This window comes from Gavialis gangeticus, unplaced genomic scaffold (assembly GCF_001723915.1).
Source record: "Gavialis gangeticus isolate Ggan-Ray unplaced genomic scaffold, GavGan_comp1, whole genome shotgun sequence".
Lineage (NCBI taxonomy): Eukaryota > Metazoa > Chordata > Crocodylia > Gavialidae > Gavialis > Gavialis gangeticus.
In genome coordinates this window covers 6,163,276-6,169,247 of record NW_017729033.1, presented here as the reverse complement: position 1 = coordinate 6,169,247, position 5,972 = coordinate 6,163,276, and the positions used below count along the sequence as shown (strand labels likewise).

Below are 5,972 nucleotides of genomic sequence, written 5' to 3'. Positions count from 1 at the left end.
CTCTGCGTGGTCAAGGTAGGTCCCTAATCCCATCCTGATGGTGGGGTGACATCCACAGTTCTTCCCCCACCCGCCCAACCTGGATGCCAGGATGGCACTGCAGCAGTGACACTTATGGGCTCAGCTCTTCTTGCAGCCACAGGGAGGAAGTGCTGCCGTCTGACAGAAAGTCAGTGGGGAATCATGGAAAATAGGCCTGGAAAGGCTTTCATGAGGTTGCCGAGTCCAACCTCCTGCTTAAGGCACAGTCAGCCCTGTCTAAGCCATCCCAGCCAAGTGTTTGTCTGCCCTGCTCTTGAAAACTTCCAAGGATGGAGTTTCTACAGCTTCTCTGGATATCTGCTGCAGAGTCCAACCACCCTCACAGTGAGCCAGTTCTTCCTAAGCCAACCTACATTTACCTCGTCACCTTTTAAAACTATATCTCCTTGCCGTGCCCCTGAAGCCACAGAGAAGTCTGTCACCATCTTCTTTATAGCCAACCCACGGGTATTTGGAAACCCTGTGTCTCAGGTGTCCTTATGGGCACACAATTTGCAGGATTAAGGGAGGCATGAGTTGGCGGGGCATGCCTCATGGCGTACTCCTAGGCGTGACTTTTGCAAACGGTTATGATATCTTCCCTCGGTCTTCTCATCTCCAGATGAAAACCCCTTGTTTTTCCAGCCTTTCTTCATAAACCACATGGCCTAGGTCTTGAATCAGTGTTGTTGCACACCCTTCCTAATATTCTCCCAGAGGCAAAAGATGTTGAGAACCATGACCCCCCACACCATGATTTTTTATTGATTCACCCCCAATACCTGTCCATAACTTTAGGTAAGCAAGCTGCAGATGAGGATCAGGTCCACCTGGACCTCACATCCATTGGCTGGAAGGGTTACTCAGGCTACTTTCTGTCATTGCGTTGCTCACCGGACACCTGTCTACTCCTCAAACCTTTGCTTTCTTGCAAGGTGAGGAAGTGTCATTATCCCCACTGGGGAGTCTGTGGACCTGTCTCAGTGTAATCCAATGTAAGCCATTGCCCATGTTAGCTTGGGTACAGACAGTCATGAAGCCTGTAGCTTCAGCACAGTCTGCAATAACCACCCAGTGTCCTGGGTATATGCCAGCACATGCTGTGTCAGGAACCAGGGAGCCAGCGCGTGCTGTATCAGGATCCAGGATTCCCCCAAACCTCATGGCCCATTGGGCTGGCATGGTGAAGGCATGTCAGTTTGGGCAGCCAGGACACACAAGGGACAGTTGTAGTGAGCATCAAATCCAAATGCCTTTCTCAAATGATGAGGGACCATTCACATTTGGGTGATTGGGGAGGTCTTTGGCACCAATCCAGAGCAAGACTCATACTCAGGCATCCAAAGCCATAGCAAGAAGCCTGCCACCGCCCCTCCTACGCTCCCATTGAATACCCAAACCAATGGTTTCCGTTCTTGGTACCCATCGCTGTGTTATCTCAGCACCTTGATGCTACAGTAATGAGAGCAGGCTGGCTAGGTCTGACTTTCCCAGAGGGTCAGCGTGCAGAAGCTGGGACCCCCTCCTGGGTATCTTCCCGCCTCCCTCGATTTGGGTCTTTGTCGCTGATTTATACCATCCTCCGTCCCGTGTCTGAGCACAGAGGGGCTGTGGCCTGTCCCTTCGGCAGCGATTCAGGACAGGCTGTATAAACAGTGCCCTTTGCAAAGAGCTGTTTCCGTGCCAGCTGCTGCAGGCACAGAGCGGCTCGCGGATTCTGGCTGCGTTCAGGGGACCGAGGCCAAAATGAGGTTGGAGCCAGTCCATTTCCATTTGTCATTTTTTTGTGGCGAAGTGGGACTGAGAACCCACAGAACAACCCAACGATATCCCCTTACACTGAGTCAGGGGCTGGAGGCACGGAGAAGTAAGAGCTGTGGCATGAAATCATCTCTCACAACATGACCCGGGTCAGACCGAGTTAGGATGTGCCGTGGAGCCTGCGGAGCACAACCCGTGTTGGCCAGGAGGAAGCAGGGTCCGTGGGTTGTAACCAGCTGAGTTTCCCCTGGGTGGGGAAGGCGACAGAGGGTGTTTCCCGTAGGAAAGGCCAAAAAAGGGGGTCTCAGGAGCAGGATGTTTTATGTACCCCATTCAGCCAGGCCTCTGTAGCAGAAGGAAGCACTGGTCTCTGTATGATACAGAGAAGGAAAGAGACTTCCCAAGACTGGGACCCAGGCTCCAAGGCACTACACCTTACCCCTGTACCCCGCATATACCCATGAGACCCTAATGCGTCTCAGCCACGATACAGTACTTCTTCACCTACTTTCTCGCGCTGCCATCCCATGTACAATGCCCACAGAAGGAGAGTTGCTGGACTGGCCAGACGCTGTCTTTCGGGGAGGGAGCTGCTGCTGTAGGCCTCAGAGTCATGGCATCCTTAAATAAAATCATTTCCCTAGGCACCTCCCTGTGTACGTATCCCAACCAGTGAGGAAGATCAACCCGAGGCTGCCGAGGCAACACAGACTATTGCCAAACACCTTTCATTTTCATATTTTATACCTATATGTTCTCAACTCCCCCCGTTATCACACGCTCAGGGTGGGCCATGCATCCAGGGCCAACATGACCCGTCAGCCTCTCTGAAGCTGTGCACACTGAGAGCAACCGAAACACAAATCCCACACAGGGGCCACCTCCCTCGGGAAACTCCTGACGTCCCGAGGGGTCTTTATTTGCACGTTAACGTTTTGCACATGCCCAAAACGTAGTTGTGCTGTGACTAAGAAACCCAGAGGTTGCTGGCTAGAGGGACCCACACCTCCACTCAGGGTCAGACCGATTGCTGTTTTGGGGTCAGGAGTTTTGCTCCACAATCAGATGGACATGGACTATGGGGGGGATTTACTTTCCTCTCTTGCCCGGGCATGTCATCCTCTTCTTGTCATCTCTCAAGTGGATGTTAACAAAGTATTTCCTGTCTCTGCAGCAGGGCCCTCACCCCCCCGGCTTTACCTGTGGGAACTTAGGGTGTGCTTGGCCTGTTGTAGTATTGTGTCCGGCAGCTGGTTTTGCATTTTTAAGAGTAGGTTTTCCAGACATGGTATCGGATGGTTTAGACAGCCTGATCCTGCCTCAAGCAGGGGGTTGGACTAGATGACTTCCTGAGGTCCTTTCCAGACTGACTTGCCTCATCTTGGCACCTAAGTCCCTTTTCCACCCAGTCAGGATTGAGAAGCTTCCCATTCCTCCACTTACGCCCCTGTGAAGTTCATCAAGCACGTGTTCTCCAAGGAGGTTTAACTCGCACCCCAGCAAGCGCAGGACCCCAGTTAAAGGCAGTGGTGGCCACTTGATTTTGAAAGCCCACCACAGGAGCAGGTGGTGGCAAGGTTGGTCTGTTGGATGATGGTTCAAGCACTCAGGAAGCGAGGCAACATGGTAGGTTCCCTTATCCACTGCAAGGAGTCCAAGCATGTATCCCCAGGAAGGTGTCCCAAGCAGCAGGGTGTAGGCAAAGCTGGGCTGGGAGTAGGACAGATGTTCTCCCCCCCAAGTCCTGGTGAAGTGGTGCCATGGTGGAGAAAAGAGCTGAAGACTAAAAGCATGGAGCTAGGGAGGGACCATGTGCTAGAGGGAGCATGGTTGTATCGTCTCCTGCTTAGGGCACTGCCCTGGGGGAGCAGAGCCATGCACCCGGGGCTGTTTCTGTAGTTTACATTCAAGCCATAGGTTGAAATGTAGAAGTAGGCTGAGGAGGATGGATCGGACCGCAGGATGTCCCCTCCAAGCAGCGTGTCCTGAGCAGAGTCATGCTCCCTTTCTAGGGCGCTGTGTCTTAGCAAGGCCAGGTTCTTTGGGTAGATGTGATCTCTCTTATTAGACCAACTGAGCAGCTGGAAAAAGTAATCAGTTGGTCTAATGAAAGAGATCACATGTACCCAAAGAACCTGGCCTGCCTATGTCCTTAGACCAACACAGCTACAACCAACAACCCCGCTCCTTAGCCAAGAATCCCAAATCTCTCAAGCCACTAGGTTTCTGTGTAAAAGGATGGTGTCAGCACCGCAGCTCTTAAAAGAGGTCAAAAAATGAACATTGGTGCCTGCCTCAGGGCTGAGTCCTGGGCTGTGGGTCTCACCTGGATGGAGCTGACAAGCTGGGAAGAAAGTCCAGGTTCAGGATGTACCGTGTTGTCGCCCTGCTTGGCAAGTGGGTGCTCCCACCTTGCTATGTTGAGGGCCTAGCTCTCCCCTGCACGGTAGAGGGAGTTGAGTCCCATCACTCAGCGTGCTGCGTGGCACTTCCCCAGGGAGCCAACTCCTTTTGGGACCTAGCTAGAGCCTTTCCAGATAGAGTAGGACATAAATCTAAATGATAATAATAATACTATTTAGGTGCTGTAGCAAATATGTCCTTGAAGCATGCAATCCCCAATATGTACACGCCAGGCATTAACAGCACAGGATGGGGCTGTGCTTCCACCTGCTGCGCTCCAGGGAGGGAACAAAGCCCCAGCCCTGCCTGACAGTAAGACTGGGGAGGGGGAAGAGCAAAGACTGGGAAGTGGGGGATGCTGGCGGTGTGGGCTGTGGGGAGATAGGGGTGGTGGGATGCAGATGGAAGGGGGGTAAGGAAGGCTGTAGGGGTAGCGGGGGGGGGCAAAGAGCAAGGGGGCTGCCTGACCCTCGTAGCCACCTGATTCCCCCCAGCCATTGCTTTCCCTGCTGTAGCAGTGGGGAGGGACAAATTGAAGACACCCTCCAGTATTTAGGTTCCATACCTCAAAAATTACCACCAATTTATGCGTTTTCCACAGATAGAATCTAACTATTGGGGGTCACCTTAAATTCAGGGTGGTCTTAGATTCAGGAAAATGTGGTGGTTTCTTTCATATATTACTAGCTGCTTCTCTACGTTATCTAAGACTCAGCTTTACTCCTTATGAGCAGCCTCCCTGTAGTTACGGAAGGACACACAGTCTCCTCGAGGTATAAAAGCACTAACCAGCGACATAAACTCTGAACTCAGTGAACACCGGTGGGATGAATAAGTGATGGAGGCACTCATTATGCATGTCTTCAGAGGAGCGTGTATATTTGCATGCTAACGGGATGTTAATGAGCTCCTTGCTTTTCTATGTACACTAAGTTGCACTGCGTGAACAACGGCCGGTGTTTGAATTCAGTGAACTCATTTTATTTTTTTTAAGCGCACAGCTTTTCCTCGAAACACTGAAAGGAGGGGTATGATACAGAAGTCGTGTTCTGTGAGATATAAATACTGAGTTTTGTTAAAAAACCTGTAGTCTTTTGGCACGTGCTAATCTCTTACCTAGCACGACTCAGGAAGTAGTTGCTTCTTGCTTTCTAAAGGGCAACTTCTTTTTTCTTTGTCGTCGTAGCTTCTGGTTTGCTTCTGCTCTAAATCCTCCAGCGTTTGCCGTGCCACAGCTCCTTTCCTGCCCAGAACTCACAGCGCTTTGCAAACATCAGTGAATGAAGCCGCACAACAGTGCTGGAAACTCAATACACGTCGCTACCCCGTTTTGCAGCTGGGGATACTGAAGCATGGAGGGCTGCCGTAATCTGTCTGCCGTTGCTTATCAAGGCAATGGCATAACCAGATTTAGCTCTCAGCATCCCTAACAGACAGGCTCAAGCTCCAACTACTGTACATCACTACCTCTCTTTGCATTAACGCACACGCGCGCGCGCACACACACAATCATTGTGAAGTTTTAAGTAGATCCAGGCCTGAAAAATGTAGGTGTGGATCATGAGTTTGGAGTTTCTAAAAGTCCAGATCCAGCACTTTTTTTTCGAGACGTAATCACGATGAAAAGAGCTGTGAAATTCAGAGCAGGGATTCGTTTTAGATTGGTGTTTAATAGACACTGGCTGACTGCAGGTGGTCGTGTCTGAGCCTAGGCTCTATCACCACCAAGAATAAAACCCCACTCTTTAAACACCACCCAAGGCACATCCCATTTCACACTGCCCATT

At 51.1% G+C, this 5,972-nt stretch overlaps 1 protein-coding gene across 1 annotated transcript in view; it reads left to right on the top strand.

The window, feature by feature from the left end:
• ADRA1D (adrenoceptor alpha 1D) overlaps window positions 1–5,972 on the top strand; it is a gene marked incomplete at its 5' end in the record, with an annotated part of 134,790 nt that overhangs the window by 111,081 nt on the left and 17,737 nt on the right. The window lies entirely within an intron of this gene.